This window comes from Neopelma chrysocephalum, unplaced genomic scaffold, assembly GCF_003984885.1.
Source record: "Neopelma chrysocephalum unplaced genomic scaffold, ASM398488v2 Primary Assembly neopelma1_69, whole genome shotgun sequence".
Taxonomy (NCBI): domain Eukaryota; kingdom Metazoa; phylum Chordata; class Aves; order Passeriformes; family Pipridae; genus Neopelma; species Neopelma chrysocephalum.
Genome location: NW_020897729.1, coordinates 9519843 through 9546003, shown reverse-complemented (window position 1 = coordinate 9546003; position 26161 = coordinate 9519843). Strand labels below are relative to the sequence as shown.

At 40.5% G+C, this 26161-nt stretch overlaps 1 long non-coding RNA gene across 1 annotated transcript; it reads left to right on the top strand.

Moving 5' to 3' along the window:
- The first annotated feature begins 562 nt into the window (after nt 1-562).
- Nucleotides 563-21139, top strand: LOC113968768. The gene is made up of 3 exons (XR_003534649.1): nt 563-700; nt 4750-4815; nt 21034-21139. It is a non-coding gene; the product is annotated as an uncharacterized LOC113968768 (long non-coding RNA).
- The last annotated feature ends 5022 nt before the right edge of the window (nt 21140-26161 follow it).

Below are 26161 nucleotides of genomic sequence, written 5' to 3'. Positions count from 1 at the left end.
AACTTATCTCTTTCAGCTGGCCTGAATAACACATTTTCAATCTTGTTCACCATGTAGTTTCTGGGAGGCTTTCAAGTTTTGTTTTGATTTGCACTGCAAGGAACTCTGAGACTCAAATATGGAATTTCTGAAGAATCAATCTAAGAGCTGATCTTATTTGATGTTTTCTCTAGTCCTCTGGAGGAAAAATGAGAGGATGCTAATGGAAGTGGTTGAAAAAAATGGGAGCTATTGTAAAAAGAGGAGGGCAGCAATATCACAGAGAAGTTCTTGAATGACATTTGACAAAAAACAGCGCGCGGTGTTTAGCCCCCGAGAGGATGAAGTGCAGTGTTCCACAGTGAAGGATGAACAATTTAAAAATGAACAAATTGAAAGCCTTTATCAGGTGGCTGTGATTGATCAACGTGTTGGTGCATCACTCAGACTGGGACAGGCGTAGGAGATGAACTCTAGGGATCGTAGGGAAGGGGAGATGGGAATAGAGAGCAAAAGAATATTATCAAATATTGTAAGTGGTCAATTTACTGTGGTTTAATAAATTGCCTCTCACCAGCTTCGTTCCAGGAATGTGCCACTTGAAATTCCTTCTTCCTCTGGTGGATTGTACAGTGGGTTTAAACTGCCTGGTGTGTGGTGATGACCCACACAGACCCTCTCAGACATGGACCCTGGACCATCCCATCCTAACTGTTCACAGGTATCAGTTTTGGGACATAATCAAGCTCATCCCATAATTTACCATGTTCATTCCTATCTTTACTTTTTGAAATGAACCACCCAGGGCCCAAACTAAATGTTTCTGATGTTTTCACCTTTCATTAATCAACCTCTAATCTTACAAAGAGGCACCTCATTAGTTGGGCAATGATCTAATCTTTATAAACCTGAGTTTGATTGGCATTAATTACACTTTTCTTAGTTCTGTGCTTAATGAGCTCTGCCTCAGTCATTCCATTACCTGGCCTGGAATCATTGTCAGAATGATAATTATATAATTACTTTGTCATTGTGTTTATCTCTTGTATATGTAGACAAAACATTGCACTTCTTTCACTAATCCAGAAGATTCCTTGTTCTTGAATAGGCATTGAAAGTCACTGATCATAAATAACACTTGTTTGAAACCTATGGAAGGAGCCTGTGTTGACCCTCCTCACTTATGGTGCCTGTATTTAATAACTTGGCATCTTAATTTTGGAAAAGAAAGTGACTCATCATCTGATGAACAGAATAAATCAATTGGCTTTTGGCAAAACAACAGGTGAGTTACCATGCAATGAATTACCAGTGTTAATTTTTCTGCCATTTTTGTCTAGTAATGGATAAATCCCATTGCTGGCATTCCCTACTTCTCTGCTGTGCATTACAGAGTTTTCTGAACTTTGGGAAAGATATTGTAGTTCTATTTATTTATATTTTTTTTAAGCAGATGGTCAGAGGCTTAACCCTCTGACCCTTTCCTATCAGCTTTCCACCCTTTCCAGCTTCTGCTTCGGAGTCATTACACTGGTTCCCAGTTTCTTCTCACAGTCCTGGATGCTTTTGCTTCCCAGATTTCTTTCCATATAATCTTTTTCAGGTTTAGTTGTATTTTACGGCCTCTTTTCTTCATTATAGGAGACACTTATAAAGTTAATCACAAGTGAAGCTTATGGTTAATGGGCAGAGGCAGAACCCTGAGTGTCTCCTAGGTTTGCCTTGCTGCAGGTCTGTCCTTGTTCCTCTGTGCACAGCAGAGAAAGGAGTTGAAGAGAACATGACACGTGCACAGTGCACAGCCAGTGCCATCACCCTCCTGGAGCAAAGCTGCCAGGGAATGAGCCTCTTTGAGTCCCTTTTCTCACTCCTTTGTTCATTAGTCACAGCTTTGACAAGCTGCTCACTCTCTCCAAAATTCCATCTCCGCGCGAGGAGGGAACAACAAATCGCTCCAAGCAGAGGCAAAAAGTTGATGAAAGGCTCAGCAGTGATAACACTGCCATTCCAAGCAGTGGGACAATCCCACCTCCTCCCAAAACACCCTGTGTTCAACCCCCCCAAAATACAGCCAGTCAAAGAAACTGGTCAATAAAATGCCTCAAACTCAAGTTTGTTTGACATCAAAGGCTGAGCTCCCGCGTCTGCCAGGACAGTTCCGTGTGTCTCACCCACGGGCTGCTCCTGCCACTTGCTGGTTCCCTGTCCCTGGCTCTGCAGTGATACTCTGACTCAATATTGATGACCCTGAAACTTCAAAAAAAACCAGACTTTATAGCCTCTCCAAGTGGTTATAACTTGGTTTTCGATGCGTGTGACAGAGCCAGATTTTGGCTACGTAAATTCTGCGGTCCCAAAGCCACTTGAGTGAGGATCCACATTTAGGAGATAGTGTTTTTTTGATATCCTTTGGCAATTTTATTGCCAAATAAAATTTTTTCCTTGATTTTTTTTTTTCCCACTGCTTATGTGATGCAGTGGAGGAGACAGCAGTGGTGTGAAAAGAGAAGGTAATGTCTGGTAAAATGGAGAGAGTTCAGTGATTCTGTGAAACAGGAAAGATTACCTTGGAAAATTCACAAACTGATCAGAGCTCAGGGACACGCGCACAGTGTTTTATTAAACTGGAAACACCTTCCTGTAGAACACGAACTAAACCAAAAGAAACCTTGTGCTTCATTGACCAGCTATTAGAGTGTGTAAATACAGGATCCTGGATGTGCAAACTGTTGTTAGCAAACACTTCTGTGGGGTTTTTTGTAGCAATGCAAGAAGGCTTGAAAAACGATGAGGCTCTGTTAGCTAATAAAGGATTTATTGCCGTATTTTTCATGGATTCCAATTGCATGAGATTAGATATTCATGTGCTGGTGTCACTGTCAGTACCAGTGTGGGTTCTTACACCCATCAACAGTTAAACTTCCTCGGCAAACAGCCCTCAAACCATCGGAGTGAAATTTGGATTTGATGTCCTGCTCCAAGCTCCGATATTTCAGTTGTTATTTTTAGTCTTGGAAACATAAAAATCCCTACTTGTGATTCCAAGGCAAAGAGAGTATTTCTGCAACAAAACTCTCAGTGCTGTTGTGCTGAGCACCTTTGAGCTGAAGGAGTGTTACATTTTAATGTCCCATTTTATTGTTGTTGTGTAGGACAGATGGACTCACCCTGTGGACTCTCCTTTTTCGGGATTTGCCTTGACTTGGAATCCTCCCACACCGTGAACTGACCCAGCAAACCATAATAACTTTCTTCATTGAGTGTTCCCTTTTCAGGGTAATCACGATCATTGAATCCCACCAGTGTTTTCCACGAGAAATGAAAGAATGGTCAGTGTCCTAAAAATCTGAGAATATCAACATCAAGACTGCAATAAGCCACAAAACTAAAATTGTGGGCTCCTGGTTCTCTGTTTCTATCCTTGACCTTGCAAATATCAGTTAAAGTGCTGTGCTTATGAACATACCTATTTATGTCATTTCGAACTGCATTAGAATTTAATGAAATCTGATGGACTCATTTATTTTTTTTATGTATTTGCTGTGTATCTTATTCCATCTTAACCAATTTTACCCTTAGACTGAATTGGTGATACAGTTAAGTGACCATGAGGTGTGACTTTGTGCCACAGCACAATTCATTTTTGTCTCACTGCTGCTGAAGTTTGATGTGTAGAGGCTTAAATATAGGCTTGCAACTCCAATGCTCTGAGGGTGGACAATATAATCCTATTTGTTATGTTAAAGTAGATAACCATGAAATCTAATATGCATCCTGATGAATTTATTATTTTTAAAACTTCACACAGTGCCCAAATTTTAGCTCATAGCTTTAGCAGCAGATACAGGAATTTGGTTATCGGTCCTCAGCTCCTTGCAAAGTATTTATCCAGGAGAGGGGGTAAAATGCAGCAAAAACATCATATCATTTATTAGACTTTGGACAGCAGTAGCTTGGATGTTCACTCTATTTAAAGACATCTTATGTGTCCGTGCTCTTAAGATGAAAGTTCATTAATTATATTGTAAACCAAGCTTTGATATTTTGGAAATCTAGTCTGGGGATTTTTTTGTGTGTGCCACAGATTGATTATTTCAGGATCTTTTTCAGCCCAAAGCCGTACAACAGTAAATAAGCATTTCCACAGACAGTTCTTGGTGTCATCTGCTGCACTTGCTGTTTTAGCACATGAATCAAAGGTGTAGCACTGCAACTCCAAATAACAACTCAGACTCCTTCAGCTAAAAACTAATATACTGAAGACAGAGGAGAAAACAAAGAGGAAATGGGGATAAATTGGGCTGAAAGAGCAGAACTCCTCTCCTGACAGAACTCCTGACTCTGTATTTCCAGCTCTGATCCCTTCTGGCAGAAGTCTTACATATTTCCAAGTTGCACCTCAACTTCTAACTCCTCTGAGTGCAGAACAGGATTGCAATGGATTGAACAGCCCTTGTGAGCATCATTATGTGGCTGCTGAACCAGATTCCCCCTCTGTAAAGGAAGGTTAGAGCTGCAACCAGCCCAAAATTGCTGAGCCTTCTCTACATCCTCTTTGTTTGAAATGTTCTTTTCAGTGCTACTGTTCTCTCTTCCACAGTCTGCAAGGCCTAAATCTGTCTTTAATTTCCCTTAAAAATGTCAATTTGGGTATTTCTCTCTCCCTCCTCACCATATCCATGATGCTTTTTCTTCTTTTGAAAAGGTTCTGCGTCATTCTTTCATGCTGAGGTTTTGTAATTCTTTCCCATTTACATTTTTCTCTTTCAGGTCAATCTTCACTTACTTGAACAGCAGCTCCCCATAAAATCCTAGTGCAGCCCTCTCTACGTGCAGGTAAAAGAATTTATCATTCTAATACACTTGAAAAACACTTTTATTTTCTAATTACTTGTTTCAACATTATCATTTCTCAAAAAATCCATATGAGTATACAAATTGCTAATGGATCATGTTTATGAATTATCCTCAATTTCCTGTGTACTAAGCCAAGTCCAATTTACTTAATTATTGGTTAAATCTAATTCTGACTGTGGCTACATTTAAAAAGAAAGAAGAAACCGAGACTTTGATTAAACTTTTGTAATCACTAATTGCCAACCAAAGAGAAGTAAAATTCAGTGTGGGAAAAGTAACAAATTGGATTTTGCTCTGATGGTTTTCTTGTGTGGTGCTTGCTTAATACTGTGAAATCACTATGAAATTGCCATTATTATTCTTCAATACAGAAATTCTTTAATACAATCTTTGCAGGTAATTTACTCCAGAGAACAAGTAGGTGTTAGAACATGATAAAATGAAATTTCAGTAAAAAAACCCTGTTTCCTGTTCCAGGCCAGCCTTGTATTCCCAGGGGTTAACATGGAATTTACGGTTTGGGGTTTCTTATTTTAAATAAAAGTGTACTTAAACATCATACCAAGAAAAAAATAGCAGCAGCAATGTGTATGGAGTTATCTTAATTTTAGTGGAGATGCAGCAGCTTTTAACTCACACTGGAGCTACTTTTTGAGGCAGGTAATTTCCATTTAAATAAAGGTAAACTATTTCTTATACATTACTAAATGTGAACCGACAGTGGGAATGAAAAGGACAATCTTACTAATCCTTGTGTTGGGCCTGAAGCTGCCTGAGAAATTAGGGAAATCCAGAATGGCTTATCTGTATCTGTAAAGAAAATCAGCTGGTCTTTTAGACTAAAAGAGGAGAGATTAAGATAAGATGTTGGGAATAAATTCTTTACTCAGAGGGAGGGGAGGCCCTGGCACAGGTTGCCCAGGGAAGCTGTGGCTGCCCCATCCCTGGGAGTGTCCAAGGCCAGGTTGGACAACCTGGGCTAGTGGAAGGTGTCCCTGCCCATGGCAGGGGTTTGGAACTGGATGATCTTTAAGGTCTCTTCCAACCCAAGCCATTCTGTGATTCTCTGAAAATCCTAAGTGCATCTTCACCAAATGTGAGCTCCCAGCTCACTGTGACACCTCACCAAAGCTGCCTCTGTGTTGTATCACTCTGGGCTGTTTGACTGGTGCAATCTGTAGGCCTGCAGTAGCTAAAAGATATTATTATTTCTGCTGGTCAAAAGTACAGCATTCTTAAGAAAAATTACTAATATTTTAATTTCGGTGTGTAAATTAAGGAAGATTTGATCCCGATTTTGCATTAAGTTGCACCTGTCCTGCTAAAATCAAAGGAATTGCAGTAGAGCAAAAACAAAATGGGGAAACAAGCCCACAGAAAGGTAAAAAATTGTTTATATGAGCAAAAAGAGCAATATTTTGTGGTATAAGAGAGCCCAGTGGGATAAGTATAAATTAGTAGACCTGAACATTAAATGAAATCCAAGGTGTCCCAGTGTTGTATCCTCAGAACTTCTCCAAAGGGGCTCTGCAGGTGCAGAAGGGTTTGGGCTGTTGGGAAGGGAATGGTGCTGCTGGGGGAGGAATCCCAGCTTCCCAAAAGCAGTGGGATGAGGGGAAGGGGAAATCCAGGTGAAAGACAGTTTTATTTGGATCTCAGGAGATGAAGTTGATCCAAGCTCCTCTTGGATCCTTCAGTCAGTGGGAGTGAAGCAGGACACAGGGCTCTCAGCTCCCTGGGTCTGTCAGAGGCTTTAATCACACCCAGAGGAGTCATTTGCCTTCAGCCTTTTCCATGGATGCCTGGCAGGATCAGACATTTCCCTCTTTCAGGGTCATTCCCTTTCCCAACCTTTTGGAGGAGGTGGTTTGTGCCGAGGAATGTGCAGCACCCACTTCATCCTGTACTGCTTTCCACTTCATCCTGCTCTGCTTTCCCACTTCATCCTGCACTGCTTCCCAAATCATCCTGCACTGCTTCCCAATTCATCCTGCACTGCTTTCCCACTTCATCCTGCACTACTTTTCAACTTCATCCTGCACTGCTTCCCAGTGCATCCTGCACTGCTTTTCCACTTCATCCTGCACTGCTTCCTACTTCATCCTGCACTGCTTCCCAGGTCATCCTGCAGTGCTTTCCACTTCATCCTGCTCTGCTTCCTACTTCATTCTGCTCTGCTTTTCCACTTCATCTTGCACTGCTTTCACGCTTCATCCTGCACTGCTTTCCACTTCATCCTGCACTGCTTTTGCACTTCATCCTGCACTGGTTTCCCACTTCATCCTGCACTACTTCCCACTTCATCCTGCACTGCTTTCCACTTCATCCCGCACTACTTCCAAGTTCATCCTGCATTGCTTTCCCACTTCCTCCTGCACTGCTCTCCCCATCCTGTGGGTTTTGCAGGTATCCTGTTTATTGCTGAGGTTATTAAAATGATATTTTATCCCGGGAGTGAGACAGGCACTGAGTGGAGCATATTTAATGAGCAGCTTTGCCGTAGGTACACGGGGAGGGAGATCACTCAACACCTCCTCGTAATTGCATCACTTGAGGGGGTACAGGTTGTATTTTTGGAACAGCACTTTGGAAGCCTTGCTGTGCATCCCTGGTGCTGGAAGGAGAAGCAGTGAAGAGGCTTCCTGCCTTTGCCAGTCCCCACACCAGCCATATCCAGCGGGGCAGGGGGGCCTTGTGCCACCTTCTCCTCTCAAAAGTCACGACCTCAGGGGATTTTGGGTGGGAGCTGATTCTGGAGCAGCCCCTGTGCTCTGACGTGGTACAGGCAGCAGAGTGAAAATGTGTTTCAGTCTTGCCCAGCACCTCCAGCCCACTTTACTCTGTGAAAGTGGTGCTTTGTAGACATTTCATGCAAATACTGCTTTTTTATCATGTAAATATAAGCGAGTGGGATGTCTTTTGCCATAAATAAACATAAGCAGGTAGTGGTAGTTTTTTTTTGCCATAAATATAGGAAAGAAGTGGTGTCTTGCTGTAAATCCCTCTTTTGTACAGTGGGTTTGTTTCTGTGAGTTTCCAGCTGTGTGTGAGCTGTCCCATCCATGACCCCATTGCCCTCTGCCAGAAATCCTTTGGGAACAGTGCCCAGCAGTGCCAGGGGTTGTGGCTCACGTGGGAAGGGCCCAGACTCAGCTGGGCTTTGGGGGACCCTCTGCCATTCTTACTTTCTTCTTTCTCCTGTACCTGTGGATATGCTCATGAATTATTTACCTGCCTCTAATACTTTAAATTCCTTCAGTCTCAGCCTGTCTGATATTTGGGGCTGAGGATGTCACAGGTCTCTGTGTGTGCCGAGACACGTCTCCATTTCCCTCTCCTGCCTTTGGTATCTTCCTGCAAGTTTCAACACCTTTGACTTTTCTTCCCCTTTCTCTCTTCCCTTTGTCCTCCCAATTCCCTCTTCTCCATCCGCAGCGAAATTCAACTTAAATGTTCAAGCATTAGGGGGGGATGGCTGGGCAGGAGGATTCCTCAGGGATCTGAGTTGAGGTGCAGCGCTAAGAAAAGAGAGGGAAGAATATGTTGCTATTTCTGCCTTCTTGTGCTTTGTCTTTAAAAATTCACCAACAAACCAACCTCTGGTTCTGTTGAAACGACACCCCGTTCTTTCTGGAGTGATTTAAACATGAGAAGAAGGGAAAAATATCTCTTTGTGGATTTTAGAAGATGTGAAATTAAAATAAATAACGGAATTTCTGCAGCTTCAGCATTATTGGTAATTTGCTTCTCCAGCCCAAGGTGAGGTTGAAAACAGTGAAATTTAAATTTACCAAGGGCTACTTCGTGAGAAGAAATACTCCAATTTCTGTTTCTATTTTGATTTGTTGTATGATTAGTGCTTTTTCAGTATAAGTATCAAATTTTCATTACACTCATGAATCTGTGTCTATTCCTGTACCTGTTCACTTTAATACACTTCAGCAGAAAATATTTATATCTCTGAGGTGATTTTCAGCTGTTGTAGTACTTGCAGATGCAACAACAAAATCGTATGATTTAGAGACACCAGTTCAAATAAACCCCGAAGTTACCAAGTGTCTGCTGCCTTGTAACAGTCCTCTGAAGTGATTTATATTTTCCATGTTTGCTCAGGAAAAAAAAAAAAAAAAGCTGAAAGGGACGTGGTAGGAGATTTTATTTCAGTCTTTCTAATGATTCATAATTAACTTTGAGGGAAAACGATATTTTTAACTTCAGATTTGCATCGCATGTCAAAACCGATCACTTAGTCATGGTAGAGCTCTATTATGAAAATTCCACAAAGACAGGGGCTGGTTTTGTTCCCTGCTTTTCTGTACCTGACTCCAGGGATGGGAAGAGGGGATGGGAGCAGTGACAGTCCTGCAGCAGGGGCACGTGGTGGGTGTGCACTGGTGGAGAGGGGTGAGGGTGTGGAGATGGGAAAAGGAGGAGAGTTCAGCACTGAATTCTTTATTATTTGATAATTATATGAACAAACACAAGAGATGTTGTTCATTCTCTATGCTTTTATAGCAAAATCTACAGGAAGAACATTAAAAAAACCAAGCAAACTAATCTTAATTCCATATACAGGCATCTAATAGGGCAGGGTCAGGTTGGATCTCAGGGAAAGGTTCTTCCCCCAGAGGGTGGTTGGCACTGCCCAGGCTCCCCAGGGCAGTGGGCACAGCCCCAAGGCTGCCAGAGCTCCAGGAGGGTTTGGATGATCCTCTCAGGCACATGGTGGGATTTTGGGGTGTCCTGTGCAGGGCCAGGAGTTGGAATTGATGATCCTTGTGAATCCCTTCCCACTCAGGACGTTGTGTGATTCTCTGTTTCTAACAGTTTAGGTTTTGGGTTTGGTTTCACCTCTTTGCTGCAGATCTGATGCTCAGAACCACAGAGTTCTTCCACGAGGACAAGGAGTGAAAAGTGGATCCTCCTGGTGTTGGATTTCCTTTCCCCAAATGTACCCAAACCTTACCAAAGGTATAAGGTATTTATATTTCTGTCTATCTATAAAATAGCCACTGTTTCAGTGCCAAGGCAATCAGGTGCAGTCAGCGCTCCCTGTAAAACGGCCCCTTTAGGTCAGGATGAGCTCAAACCCTGTGCTTAGAGGATGGGAGGGACATCTCCTGAATGTATCACACATTTGATTTATTGAACTCCACCAAAATGAACAGATTGAGTCCAGAGGAAGAGTGCAGCAACATGGGGTTTAATCAAACCAGCTCTCTCACTTCTGCTGGAGCTCACTTTGGGGTTTATTTTCTGAATGCAGATAGTGTGCAAAAATAATAAAAGGATGTGTTATTTGAGACAGAACAGTTAAAAAATTTTAAATCCTCTCTGCATCATTGTGCACATTATTGTTGTTTTGAATATGACACAAGTGTATCTCTTGATGCAAACAAATTAAATTGCTTTCACGTATATACAATATAATTATACCCCACAAGGGATAATGCAGTAAACACCATGTTTCAGTGCTCCATGTGCATTGAAAATATTGATTAAAGATGCAGATAATCTATTCTGCATCATTTTGTAAGAGTCATATTTCTTCCTAGGAGATTTCTGCCTGTGCTCTGAGCTGTTGGCACACCAAGGGGTTCAGTAGATTGAAACCACAGATGACAACTGGTGGCATTATTGAGGCAGCTCCTTCACAAAGTTTCTCAAAAAATTAAAGAATTAATTTTCTGAACTGCCTTGTTGTTAAAATCTGGGCAACCAGAGGGAAAATTATATTTTCTCTCTCTTTAAAACATGTGGTCAAGCTCAGGAGTTGTGAACCAATGGGCCTTACCTCAGTATTTAGTAAATTAGCTGAAAAATAACAATAGATTAATAATGAATGTGATATATTCTCAGGATAAATTGCAGTGATCCCAAAAGGAAAATATTCTTTCCTCCAGGGTGTCAGCAAAATAACAGATAACTGAGAAGTGATACAGTTAATTTATTTTGGGTTTTAAAAAGCTGAAATGACCATTAAGGAAACTCAGAGTAATCACAGGGCAGGGCATAATGAACTTTCCTGGACCAGAAGCTGCTTAAGGAAGGAAACAAAGAATGGAATAAACAGGTTTAGCGAGTTAAAAACTGGACTGAAGACTTAATTCTGTTTTAATGTCTAATGGATGTTATTTATGGCATTGGGTGATGTATTGTCATATATCTGCTCAGGATTCAGATAACTGGGCAGTGAAAGGTCTTTCCTATCAATCAAAACCAGCTCCTCATTTTGTGTTTTAGCAGCTTTACTCAATTATCAATAGCTGTCATTCCCAGAAAATCTAAATAGCTGTAGAAGGAAGAAGTTTTTATTACTTGATAGATGGATAACATTTTCAAAGTCTACACTTTACAGAGCTACAGTCTAAAAGATCCACCTTTATTTATTTGCTTTTATTATTAGGATGACAGCGGGTGTGATAATGAATTTGCTTTTAGATATAAACCTGTAATTAAAAAAAAAAAATCACAGGTTTTATGGGGGGAAAAATTTATAGTAGATCATCTGGTTGATGTTCTGTCCAAATAGAAAACTCCCAGGAGTTCTTTGTGCATTTTGTGGAGCTTGTAAGTGATAGAATTGAGCATTTAATGAGTTTGGCTTTGTCCGGTCTCATGGATTGTACTGTTACTATTGTTAGACTTGGTCATATTTGAGCTATTCAAATAACCTGGCAGGGCAAAAATGAAATATTTTTTTGAGGCTGAACACAAGGATGTGCTCCATAAGCAAAATTCCTTTCATTTTTAGTCTCCAGGCCGTGTGTGTGTTCACATGAATTGGTGTGTACACACCCATGGGAAGGAGCAGTGCACAGGTTTGAGTGGGCAGAAGGTGTTTCATGTGTTGAATGCACATTCCAAGGGCTGCCACATCTTGGGAAAGTCGCAGGACAGCTGCCAGATTTATAAAAATAGGCATTAGGGTGAACAGATTTCCAGAAAAAGCATTTTAGGTGAATATCGGGAAGAGAGGCTTCTAAACCCAGGGTAGGGGAAGACTCCAGAATGTTTGACTGACAGAGGTTAAAGATGCTGCTTCACTGGAGATTGTCAGAGTGGAGAAACATCCCCCAGGCAGATGCAGCAGCAAAGCTAATTGAATCCAGAGCAGTGTCTTGAAAGTTAAGCTCAATTATGTTAATGGCTGAGACAGCTCAGGACAGGGAGCGGGTGGAATCTCTGCTTTGAGGGTTATCAGAAGAGGCAGGTGAGTTCTTTGGGGCAGCAGTACCTGTCTGAAGTTCTGTTCTCGCTGCACTCCAGAGATTTATGGATTTTAGTTCCTTAATGAGCTTCCAAAAACCATTTTTAAGCTTCAGAGTCCCCTGTCTTAAAACCCTCCCTTGTTTATGGACTTGCATCCTCACAACTCTGTTACTCAAGGCTCATCCAGGTCTTGGAGACCCTGGATCAGTGGCAAGGAATGGTTTAATCTGGGATCTTGGTGACTTCACAAAGCCACAAGTTTTGGTGTGAAGCTCCCATTGTCATTAGTATGGACAGGATTCCTTCACTGTGCTAAATTCCACAAATGATTGATTTTTATCAGAACTTTGAAGGTGCTTCTCAGGCTCATAGATCTTTTTAAGTTTCATATTGGACAGTCTGAACTTCTGCTTGATACTGTGTGAAGTTCTGTCTGGGAGGGTGGAACTGAGGATGAGTCTGTTCTATCCCTGCCTCTCAGGATGCTTCTGTTTAATGATGTGAACTCTCTTTTATTTGATTAGGGACTCAGTGCTATCAAAACAGCCATGCAGATTTTATTACAGGTGTGCAGAGATGCTGTTTCGTTCCAGTCCTTGGATGTCTGAGTAGTTTTGTTACACAAATCTCTGTGAACACCTCAATTCTTCATTATTTTGTGAAGAGGCCACTCAGTGAGCTGTTGCAGTGGAAGGAAACAAAAGTGTTTACACCTACCTCGGGAGGATGGTTTGATGTCACAATAATAATAAAATATGTTGATGTGATCAGAATATCATTTGCATGGTGTGAGGGGGGAAACTGAGACTCCTGTTACTGATGAGATCCTGATGATGAATAATCAGCTTCATCTCTCAGAGAGGTAAACAACAATCTGGGTCTGAATGTGTATCAGGGGAAGCCCTTAATGTATTCTCACGAGTCTTTGCACACAGATGATATGCTTGGATTCATTTTCAGCAGGATTCTTTTCCTTTCATCTCATTTCCATCAGTGGGAACATCCCTTTCCCGAGCACAGCTCTGATGGCCATGGAAGGGTTGCTGGTCATGCAGCATCCTCATGGCTGGAGAGAATCCCAATCATGGAGTGATTCAGGACCTCTGGAGATCACCCAGGCAGGGTCACACAGAGCAGGTGACACACAAACACATCCAGGTTTGGGTTTGGGATGTCTCCAGAGAGGGAGATTCCACACCCTCCCTGGGCGGCTGTTCCAGTGCTCTGCCACCCTCATGGAAAGAAATTCTTCCTTGTGTTGAGGTGGAACTTCTTGTATTTTATTTTATGGCCATTGCTCTTCATCCTGTTGCTGGACACCAGTGAAAAATTTGTCACCATCCTCTTGACACCCATTTGGAGATATTTGTATGGATTGATGACATTCCCTCTCAGTCTCCTCCAGGCTAACCGTGCTCTCCTAAGAGAAATACTTCAGACCCTTTATCATCTTTGTGGCCTCCACTGGACCCTCTCCAGTAGCTCCTTGTCTTTCTGGAACTGTGGAGACCAGAACTGAACACAGAAGTCCAGGTGAGGCCTCACTGGGACCGAGAGCAGTGGGAGAAGACAGAGGCAGAAGCAGCTCAAAAAAGGAAGATGAAGGAGCAGAATCAGACACAAAGGGAGAAATAACTGCAGGATTTCACACTAGGGAGAGAGAAACCAAAGAGTTACCCCAGCAGAGGTCGTGGAGAAGCAGCTCTGCCCAGGCTGGCGAGGAGCAGGTACAGAAATGATGTTTGCAGCTCTATTTTTAATATTAAGAAAGCAACGCTCGAACTGGGCACTCAGCTGCCACTTCACATGGAAAAGATTAATGGTTGCAATGATGCAGATACAGGTTAAGCACCACATCATCCCACTTCCCAACACAGGCATATTCCTGGAGAAATGATAGATGCTTGCTGACACGGCTTTCCCTGGGATCTTTTCAATGCTAATTATTACACCGAGCATTCAATAAGTGAGGCAATTTATCTCTCTATCTCCCACCCTAATATGTGCCTGAATTTTATCACTGCTGTGAAATCAATGAAATTATGTCATGTTGTAGCACAGTGCAAGTCTGTGTGTCTAAACAGGGATTTTAAGGACGTGAGAAAACCAATTTGAATGGGAGAAGCCATTTATAAAGATCAGCTCATTAGTGAAACTTTACATAACTTTATTTTCCCTCCCTCCCTAATTTTCTTGTACAGATGTGTCTTATCATGTGTTTGCCAAGTAAAACCCCTCATTTTAGTATAAAATCTGAAGGAGATTTGTTGGGTTTAATTCTGAGGTAACTACTAGGAAAGGGTGTAAAAGATACCATAAAGAGGGAAAAAAGCCAGACCTAAGAGTATCTTCTTAGTAATGAGTCTGCCACCAACTGCTGCTGTGATTATAGAGCTGGATTAAGCCCCTGTGATGTCCTAGTTAACTAAGAAAAATATTAAGTGTCATAGAGACTTACTTGGTATTTGAGAATCTTCCAAAAGGAATTGTGCATTTTAAGCCATATGGGTTTTCTTTTTTTTTTTTTTTCAGTTCTAGTTTAGGGATTACTAGATGGAGTTACACCAGCTTAGGAAAAAATGCTGGAAAGTAGGTCACAAAAATGCTGAAAAACTGCCAGAAAACTGTGTTAGTTTAATTTTCTGTTTCATCCTCTACCTGATAGTCCTAAGGTGCTTTTTTTTTTTATTTCCAGGGCTACTATTATGCAAATAAATGTGCTCTATTTTAGGTCAAATTAATCTATTTTTCCACTGTGGAAGGACTGTAGAGTAATAAAACCCAGACAAACCCAATTCTTGAGTTTTTAGTGATATGGGGCTTCTGCTTGGGTTCTGAAGTGCTGATTCAGAACAAGATGTTCTGCTTCAAATCAGTGCAGGTTTTCCTAGGTGAATGTGATGTTTTTTTAATTACATATTTAGCAATAAAAAAACTTTGCTTGTTGACTTACTGCAGCAATATTTGCAGCTCATAATACTGAGGCTGAAGAAATCTCTCCTGTGCTTTTTTATCTGGCTTTTTATCACGGTGTTTAGGATGTAAGTAATGAAAATGTTAATGTTTATGGATTTATTTGTTTACTCTTAGTTATCTGCTTGCAATAATGTTAAAATTTGGCCATATTGTTCTGATGCTGCTGCATAACTTAGCCTAGAAATGCAAAAAAAAAAAAAAATATTACTTTTAGGGGTGTCATAGGATTCTTTCTTGAATTATGCATTAATAACTTCACCTTACCTTACCTGAAGGCAAGTTCTAGCACTTGAGTTGCAAAAGGACAATAGTTAGAGTAAGAACTAGGATTAGGAAGATGTCAGGCATGTGTTCCTAGTGGATAATTAGTGGTGTTTGGGGGCATATGAAGACACCAGACAGTAAAAAGTAACTTTGTTTCTTTGCCACCTTATAAATCACCATGGTCAGGATGGGTTTTTTGGGTAGTGGCCAAATTTTAGGGACTTATGCCTTAGATATCTTGTATAAACCTAAGCTGATAAAACCAGCTTTCAAAAGAAAGTAGATATCAAGCAATTCTTCCTTTTGACATCAAGTTTTTTATTTTATTTTATTTTTTTTTTCTGGAAAAACACAATACTTTGGTTTCTTTTTTATATTGGAATGCACTCTGGCTTCCCAACAGAATGCAAAATAGAATAAAACAACATGATTAAAACAGGAAGAAGGGTTTGTGTAATATGTAGAACAGCTGGAGTGGGGGGTGTAGCTCAGCTTTACCCTGGGTGGTGCCTCCTCCAGGAGACAAACTGGAGCCAGGGAAGGGTTTCTGGTGGATGTTCACTTCCAGGCTGGGGAACAGATGGCATTTGGCTACCTATGACTAATTTTTCCCCTCCTGATCCTGTGAGTACAACAGCTTGAAGAATACCTGGGAAAAAGGGGCTGTGCTTTGTGGGGAAGCAGATCTTCTGCAGGGCACTGAGCAACTGGTGTGTGTTGAGTTCTCTGCTCTGAGCTCTGATTTATATCCAGAGGTGTTTGAGTCTGCAATGACTTATTCCTCTCTTTTCTCTAAAATTCCTCCCTGATCATGGGGAATTTCTGGGAAACCTGGAGTGCAGAAACTTTTCTGCCAGTCTCCTGTGCTTTGCACAGCCAGGCTGGTCCTGCAATGCTCAGGGTTGTTCCCTACAAAGTGGGCAAGAGAAAAACATCACCCTGAATCAAATCCATTCTCTCTCATTCCTATAAATCAGGGAACATATCTGTAATTTGCTTTCTGGTATTATTTGAGATATTAAGTGCCAATAGTGATGTTACAGGTGTTATATATGTCATATGTATGTCATATATGGGAAGAAGGTGAGTCAGTTTACGGTGATGAATTTGGTTTTAATGTCTTTACAAAAGCAAAAGGATCATTGTTTGGGTGTAGATAAGGATATGAACCAAAATCTTCCTGGCTGGAACTTCTGCTGTGTTCCTTCAGGTCCACAAATGTCATAATTGTAAGGGAAAAAAACAAAAGTCATAAAAGTATAAGGTCACCCTAAGCACACAAGATTTCCTTTATCTTTAGCCAGCAGTGAATTTATGCTATATATACCAAATATTAGATCTTTAATGATTTGTCCAAAACCTTTGTGCAGAAACATTATCCTACCAAAGTTATGCTGAGAAAGAATCTAAATGTTCCATTAGACCTTGAAAACTTTGTCTTTTGTGCTCTTGTTTGTTATCAAATTTGGTCTGAAAGGCAGAGGGCTGTAATTCACATTGTAAAATGACCTCATTGTTCTCTTCCTGACACTAAAGTCTGTGGTGGTTTGTAATGTGAGTAAAGAATTATGTCAATACAATATTTTTGCACTCATTCTGTCCTCACTTTCTCTTCCTTTCATCAGCTTTTTATGATCTTAGAAAGAAGATTTCTGTGGGAATCAGTTTGGGCTTCTTGTTCAGGGATGGAGAGAGGCAAATGTTTTGTTATATTTTTATCCTATTTACAGTTCTTAGTACAGTTAAACTTTTACCAGTGAATGGACACACCATAAAGATATAAATAGTTTTATTGGGAACTGATCTTCTAACAGGGAGCACTAACAATTGCTTTATAACAGAGTGAGAGGAGGACAGAGAACACTTCCTACAACACTGCTTTAAAATGTAAGGATAATTGGCTGGAAAATGGATAAGAAATTAAAAACAACAATAAGGATACACTCAGTTGTTAAAATCTAATAGCTAATGTGCCTGAATTAGGCAATGTGCTGCCTTCTAACAGCTGCTGCTGGAGGTTCTCCTGGTCATTAACAGTCAAAATTCCTCCCAAACACTTGAAAATATGGAAACATGGAGCATTTCTCTCTTTGCCTCCCCGAATGGCAGTGGGACACGGCAGCTCTGCTGCTGGAAGATGATGTTGGTGCTGAGGTTCTGCCGAAAGAGCTGATGTCAGGCACTGAAAAATGACCTGCTTCATCAAATCCCTTTCTTAAATTAGCCCGTAATCTCAGATTAAAAACCTCCCAGTAAAAGCTCTGCCTGCTGCTGGCTCTGAAATTATACAATCCTTAGTTTAAATTCATTAAATAGTTATGTGGAAAGGGGAGCAAGCCATCTGTAATAAGCTAAAATTGCTGACACAGTCCTCATAATAGGTTCTTTCCCAGAGGTTTTTATTGCAGTTATATAAGAAATCATCGACTTAGGAAGTTCAAAGAAACTTTCAAAATAGATCTTTTTTTTTTTTTTGGTTATGTTTTCTGAGCGATGTAGCAGGAGACCATGAAGATATTGCTCATAATAATTAGAGCTGTGAAACCTTGGGAACAGATGCCTGGGGAAAAGGGGAACTTTGTTATTTACAGAAAGTTTGAAGAGTACTTCAAAATGGAGGAATGTTGAAAATCCGAGTTAAAGTAGCCACTGCCTGGGAATCATGTTAGTCAGGCCTTTTATCTTAATAATAATTATACAGGATGATCTGCAGAGCTCAGCTACAAAATCACGGTGCACTTGCTCGGTGGGTTTTTGGGTTCTCTTTCATCACACAACAGGTGTGTTCACACACAACTGGGTTCATTCCAGGATGAACCCAGCGGGATTTACAGCGTGGATCATTCCAGGATGTAACCAAAGCACATGGATTTGCAGCCTGGAGCAGGAGGTGGTTTCCTCAGCCTCCAGCCCGGGCCCCACGTCCCAGTACATCACACCACTGACAGGCCCTCCCATGCTGGACCAGCAGAGTGATGGTGGAAATGAGATCTGGGAGCAGGAGGGGCCTGGAGGGTTTCTTGGGGTTGTTCTGAGCTAAGAGAGAGAGAGAGGACAACGTTGGAAATGAGCTGGGGAAATGAGCTGGTTCATAACTCCTTCACCTTTCTGAGGGAGCCACGGAAAAAACACCACTCGAGGGACTCGACGTGCTTTGTTTCATTATTCTTGTTACAACAAACACTTAAATAATGCCTTTTTTTTTCAGCTCAGCTGTCTCCTTCACCACAGGCAGCAGTTCCTTATATTCCAGTCTGTCCTCTTGCTCACACATCCATTAATATTCACGCTGGCCCAATGCTCCAGTTCAGCGTGGAAAAGTCCTGAGAAATGATTTCTTCCCCAGGCTGCAGAACTCCCTGCCAATGACATCCTGACCTCTGGAGCGGCAAATTCATTAATTTTGGCAGAAAATCACAGTTTCTGCTTTGAAAGTATTGATTTCCCGAGAAAATACTGAAATGCCTTGTCATTAACACCTCTTTAGACATCTACAGCAAGGTAGCTCTAGGTCGTTTATACAAGATTAACTAGAAATGCTGCTCATTTTTTTGGACAGAGCACATTCACAGTAACCACAGGACACCAGTGAAATTTTTTTTTCAGCCCCATCCATAAATAAAACTTTTAGCCTAAGGAAAAAGCATCCAATTTGCTCTGTTTCAGGTCTGAATACTCAGTGAACCTCACACCAGGCCAACACTCAGGGAAGATCAGTTCAGCAAAATCACGTGACAGTTGTGTTTTTACTTCTGTTTTTCTTTATCATTTCATCTTTATCTAAATGTGGAAGGAAGGAATTTCCAGGGAAAATAGTAATATTATTATATGTATTTTAAATAAAAGTTACAAGAACACAAGATCAGAGTTTCATAGAATTGCAAAATGGTTTGGGTTGGGAGGGAGCTTCAAGACCATCTCATTCCACCCCCTGCCATGGGCCAGGGACACCTTTCACTAGCCCAGGTTGCTCCAAGCCCCATCCAACCTGGCCTTGGACACTCCCAGGGATCCAGGGGCAGCCACAGCTTCTCTGGGCAATCTGTGCCAGGGCCTCCCCACCCTCACAGTTTGCAGAGAAAGGATCTACAGTCATTTAAAATTGTAATATTTTATACTCATATATGGGGGTTTTTTTCTATTGGAAGCAGTAATGCTCAATATTTCCTATTCTGTAACAACAAACTAGTTACAGTTCTTTTTTATCCATTAAATTATTTGTAGTTCTGTTCTGTAAAGAATGTTACGAGGTAACTTAGTTTTGAGGATTGGGTAACTCAGTTTTAAACAGATCTTTTTTTTTTGCCCCCAACCAGTTGTAGTTTTATCTAGTTCTAGTTAAAAAGTCACAATTTTTTATTTTTTTTTTTTTTTTTTTTACAATTCTGGCATTTATGAGGTTTCAAGTGTGCCAACAGTTAACCTTTTTGTGACAATGAGTGAAACCTCTGCAAACATGTGCTGGTTGATTTATAATTGTATTTGCATTTAGAGTTCAGGTTTAAACCAAACAGTTGGAATCGGTGTCCCAGAAATAACTTCTTTTCAATATTTGGTGTCAGTCAGTATTAGGGACTGACTGATTATTCTGTAGCTTAAAAATTCTTGGCACAAACTTTGGGACATGCTGAGGATCTGGAGGAGATAATCTGTTTGATGGATGATTTATCTCAGCTCTAGGCCTGCGTTATCCTTAATTTTATAAAAGGGAGGAGGACTAATGACGCCCGTGGGATTGTTCATAGTGCCTGACATTTGAAGAGGTGAAAAAGTCTTTGAGTAATTGGAATTGCAGTTTGAAGCAGTGTGGATGTCCTGTCACTCCTCCTGATGAGCTGAGATTGGAAGGACAGCTTTCTTAGCTGGGACTCCAACGTTTAGAAAGGATCTGCCGTTTATTAATCCCAGGATCTCCACGTTCCAACCTCTGTGAGAAGGGGAAAGCTCTTTTTATTCCACCTTCACATTGAAAGTGCTCGTGTGTGGAAAATAATAGGATGGGTTTGGGTGTCTTTCTCAGTTGTACAAATTCACCTCCTCTACAACTCAGGGTCTTAAAGTACCCAAAAATATCTGATTCTTCCTGGGTTAACATGTTGAACAGCGAAGTGATCTTAATCCTTCCCTCGAGAATTCAAGAGCTGTATAAAGCTAACATAAGTTTCCCCAAATTATTAAAATTAAAATTCGAACTGCAAAGGGAACATGAGAAGTGTTTTGGGAGTGTTTTACAGAGCTGCTGCCAGGGGATGGGATGTGAAGTGCCCTCCTGAGCAGAATTCCAAAGGTTTTCTTAATCCATCACAACAAAGGTGATCTGTAGTGATACCTTCTTGAAAAGTCAACCCAAAAAAACCTGCAACCACAGGCTGATGATTCTTTCAGCTACGTGTTTTACATAGGAGAAATTTTAGGAATACTGAAACCATTAAAATCTACTTTAGGTACCTGTGCTAAATATGGTTAACTAGCTCCACTTGTTAAATTTCTTTCCATTTATGACAGAAGATGGGAAGGAAGAAAGGAGAAGGATCTGTTAATTCTGTAACACTTTTTTTTTCTTAAATGAACTTTTTTCATAGATGTTTTGTAATTGCTGAAAAAAATTGTCAATATCAGTATTTTTAAAAAGGCTTGGCAAAATACACAGTAAATATTCAAATATTAGGTGGACTTCCTGTATAAATTGGGTCATGGATAATAACACAGAGACTTGCTAAAACCAGAATGTTTTGTATTGCACAGAATATCGTTATATTGAAGCATATTAAAGTGTATCTGGGAACTGAGCAATCCCAAATTGTGGAGATGCTCATGGACAGCACGGGGCTGAATCCACCTCCTGGGTGGGTAAGGAGAACTGGACAGAAAAATTACTGTGTGAACTCTGCCAACATCAATGACACTGAAATATCTCCTGTAATAGAGGTCAGTAAACCCCCAGAAAATTGCTTTATCATAATTTTTCTTATCCACTTTCTAGTCTTGACAGAAAAGAGAATTGGATTGTTAGATCTGAGGTATTATAAAATAGAGATGTCAGTGGTTTAGGGCCACATAATGTAGGTTTTGTGCAGGTATGCACTTAGAGTATTAATGCAAAATATATTTCGGGCCATTAGTTAAATTTCACTTAAATACAGTGTATTTATGGAAAAAAGTGTGACTTCAAATGGAGACTGACTGACAAATGACTGTTAGGGTGATAGAAGAAAGAGCCTACTTTAGGGTTTTGCTTAGTGAGAAGTGAAAAGGGATAAGACTTTCATCTGCCAGTATCTGAAGGGGTTAAGAGTTGGGAGAAAACGATCCTGCTGGCACAATAACCAAGGGCTCACAAATAAACAGAGGCTGGGAGGAAGATTAATTTTAATTGCCCAAGGTGAGAGGCTTCAGATCTGTCTGATGTGTGGTGTAAAGGTGGTGGTGTAAAGTTCTCAACATTTTAACTGATACCCCCCAGGCTGGGGGGGGTTTATTGGCATCCTGGCAGCAGAAAGCCCCAGTTACACCTGTCACGAATTTAGAGCAGAATGAGGATCAGATTAATCCAGAGGAGCAATCCCAGAGGGCCCTGAGGTGGTTGGAGCAGCCACGTGTGGCCCGTGGGCACTCCTGGCTAGTCCTGGCCTCTGGAGGGGTGGAAGGATTCCAGGTTTGCTGTGTTGAGCAGGTAAAAGTCTTGGTTTTTCAAGAACACTTTGTGTGCAGAGGTGGAGTCAGAGGGACTTAAATCATGGGGTGAAGAACAAAAGCCCTGATGGATTTTGGCTCAGATAAGGAGAGGGAAGCTTGTCTTCAAGGGAGAGATGGATGCAGAAGGCCTTATGGATCTGTGTGGAATTCCACTGGAGTTGTCCCCTAGGGCTCATGTTTGTGGCTAGGTGGCTAAACCCAGCTTTGAGCCCAGCCCTGCTCCTACAGGAGCAGTTTCTGGATAAGGCAAGTGGATGATCTGCCGTAATTCCTGCATGGTCCAGCTCCCACTGGAGGGAAGGGCCATCTCAGCACTGCAGAGCCTTACATCCTCCTGGAGAGATGGTCCTGTTAGTGAGGGTGGGGAAGCTCCCTAAAACTGGGCAACCCTGAAAATTCCGTGGCTTTTCTGTGGCATCCATGGCTTTTCTCTCCTTTGCACTGCACAGGACTTGCTGTTTTATCTGTGAGGTTTTGGTCCTGGGAGCGAGAGGCACCAAGTTCCTGGTGGGATGTGGTGCCAGGCTCTGATTAGCAAATGTCACCAAGGCCTCTGCTATTCATGAGCAGCTTCTTGGGATCCTCATCCAGAAGGGTTTGGGGCTCCCATTGTGCTCTTTTATACTCTTGAGTACAGTTCTGCAGGAATTGAGGTCAGTGGTGAAGCCTGAAGCATCCCAGTGAAATTGTAGCATCACGCCCAAGAACAGCTCTGTAAAATTGAAAATAATGTCATGGCATTCTGCATTCCATTTTTTTCCACTTCAAATGCAACAGCTCTGTGGATTAAGAGAGAGTCATTTCACTAAAAGCAGCCCTGCTAACTCCTACTTAGATCTTTAGCTTGCACTTGGATCTGAAAGTCACAGAGTTCTCCTTCTGGTGCCCTGTCATCAGTAATAAACGCTTTGCAGTCCCCAACTTGCACCTTGCATGGCCTCATTGCCTTCAGTGGGTTGATCAGATGTAATTAATTCACTCCAGAGTTGTTTAATGATGCATAAGAAGGAATAGATTCAAGCTCAATCTCGTAACTGCTTTGCCTCTGAAATCTTAACAGGATTAAAGCACCATTAAAAAAATCCGAGTAGTTCTGTGAGCAGTGAAACTAATGAAGCCAGGATTCCTCTGGATTTGTGTCCTTTGCTTGATTGACTATTTAACTGATTTATGGGAAGATTATTTTATCTCTACATACACCTCTAATCCCTTTCTGCTGAATATTTTGGCAGTTCCACTCTGCTCACTGCAGAAATTCCCCAGTAGGATCAATAGTTATTAGGACAAAATTGTTCAAAACCTGGCTTCTCTTTTACCTAACCCCCGGCTTTAGAAAATTGAAACACTTCAGTTTTTTCCTTTGCATCTTTGACTGCTACATTTTGATGGGAAAAAGCACAGAGACATAGTCAGGAGCTCGATAAACCCTAATACCGTAAAATAAAGATGAAAAAAAGTGAAATAAAGAGTATGTTCTTCAAGATAATTCACAGGACTGTGAGAATAAAAAGAAGCAATCACAGAGCAATCTTGAAAAGTGCCAAAAGGGTAACAGTATTAGAAGAAAACGTTTATGACTAAAACAAAGTTGTTTGGAGTCAGATCAAGGGTTTGGGGTGGGGAACCACACTTTTATTTTTACTAAACCTGTTATTTTAAAAAGCTTTGGGAAATAGTTGTGCTTAAATAGAAGAAAGTATTAAATAGATGTCAAAAAAAGAATGTCACCGAAATATATAGGTCCTAAAAAATGCACTAATGAACTAGATAAACAGTTACTTGGGATGACAAAAACTTTTTATTAAATTTCTCTAGGTTTACCAGCTGTGAAAATAAAGCCTGTGTCATTCAGGAATATAATAAATCACATTTTAAATGTCATGTCACTTACCACTCACTAGGTTTTATAAAACTCAGACTACCCCAGTAGTTAAAAAATCTTCAGAGCTTTATAGTTTTATGAAACCCAAGAAATAGGGAAGTCAGGGATAAGCCCAATACCTGGGAATGAAAAAAATATACCTGATTTCACACAGACAAGGAAAGGAATAGTGTTTGTGTGTGTGTGTTCTTTACAACCTTTGTACATCTTCTATATTATTTTTATTATTTATTATATTCTTTTTATTTTTTAATATTTTTTTCATGTAAGTCGTGGGGGTTTCATGATTTTTTTTTGTAATTCTAGAACTAGTCTTGAGCAACACTTTTCATACATAAAAATCCCAGGTCCTGAATGTTCATAACTCACTAAAAGACACTCTCAAGGTGTAACCACAACTGCAGAGTTAATTATATTAAAATAATATAATTTCTTGTGTATGTGCTTTGCAGTGACAGCAACACCCACATTCAAACCTGTAAATCTGCCATAATTTGGGGAGTACAAGTTTTACAATCGTGGCTCAGATTAGAACAGACAGAGCTTGTTAAGTTCAAAGTTATTTGTCCATTTTGCTGTTTCTGATTCTTCACTCCAGGAGAGTTTGGATTGTATTAATGTGCTTTTTGTTCAGCTGGAGGAAAATTCATTACAGACTAATTCAATAAAAATGGGTAATTTTAATCAACTTGATGTATTTCTCCTTGGTTACTATATTACAAATCAATAGTAGTAAATCCATAGTTAAGACTTGCAAGCTGTTGCATAAAGATCCAGTGACTTCTGTCTCAGGGTCTTGAATTAAAATGGAAAGAAAGAGCAATGAAAGTTTAATGTCTGAATCCTTCCAGTGAAAAGATATTTTCCCTTTCTTTTCAAAATCTGTGATGGATACAGAAACGAGCTCTAGAATTTTTTAACTTAAAGCCTCAAAGTAATTAATTTATTTGTTCCTCTCTGATGGATTCTCTGCCCCTGCTTTGAACAGTCTTTCCACAGATTTCTGTGAATGAAACGTAGGGGCAGAATTTGGGGGCTGGAGGTGAAAGGTGCAGGTTGAATGGTGATGATTTATGTCCTTTAACTCCCTTGTTTTGGGAAATTGTTCCTTTAGGAAGCTCAGCAAAGCACTGGATCTCCCAGCCAGGCAGAGAAGGATTTGAAGGCATCTTTCAAGGTAAGTGTAAATATGTAAAATTAAAAAAATTTGTTTTATCTACGTGAGATGATTTTTGAGAAAACAAGTGCAGCGGATTTCTTTGGTTGATATAAAGGATGAAACCTGAGGTGAAGCTGGGAGAACAGAACTTGACTAAAATACGTCTCTTACAGAGAATTCCCCCTAATTAAATTGAAAAGTTGGCACCTTTGTCAGTCCTAAACATTGCAAAGGGAATAATTTATGAATCCTGGCAATCCCTGTTTAACGGTACAAGGTTCACATAATGCATTTCCTGCACCTTTTGAGATCAGATCTCAAGAACTAAGACCTGGAATTCTTAAAAACAAGCATCACAAAGTTATTTTCAGGTTGGCAGCTTTCCAAGATGAAGATCAGGAGAGTCACATTTCACTGGTGGTTCTGTCCAGGAGGTACTAAATGACTTGGATTTGGTGCTTATTGTTCATGTTTCTTCCTGTGTGAGTTTTTACAAATCATGGCCACATTCCCAGACATCCTGAAAATCCAGGAGCACCAGATTTTATATATTTTACATGCAGGTCATCAAAGTTAATTGCATGAAATGGAACAATCCCCTGATTTAATCCCTGCATTGAGTTTATTTAAAACAAAACCACTTGTGAGATGTGAGGTGGTTTTAGGATTCTTTTACTCAATTCCTTGATGCTGAATGCCAAGAGAATCAATCTGCATTTTGGTTTTGGAATAAACCTCAGTTTGCAGACACTGGTAGAAATTTGGTTTTTTTTCCTAATTAATGACTTCATTCAAGAGAGTACTGAAATCAGAAATTACTGCTGATAATTAAAAAATAGACAAATAAGCATTTGGCGAGGGGAAAAAAAAAAGCTGGAAAGAAATTTAAATTTAATCAATCAATTAGAAAAATTAAGACACCCTGATTTTGGTGATATTGTTTTAACTGTTTAGTCAGCTGTGAGAGGAGACACCGAAGATCCTCTCCAGTATTAAGGTGAGATTTTTTTTCAGTAGTTGGCCAATATTTATCACTGAAATCAAGATTTTTCTTCTTGTAAAGAGGAAAAAACAGAGTCAAAGATCTCTTTAAATCTATAAAAAATGGAAGACTTTGGTCTCTCTTCTTCAAAGAG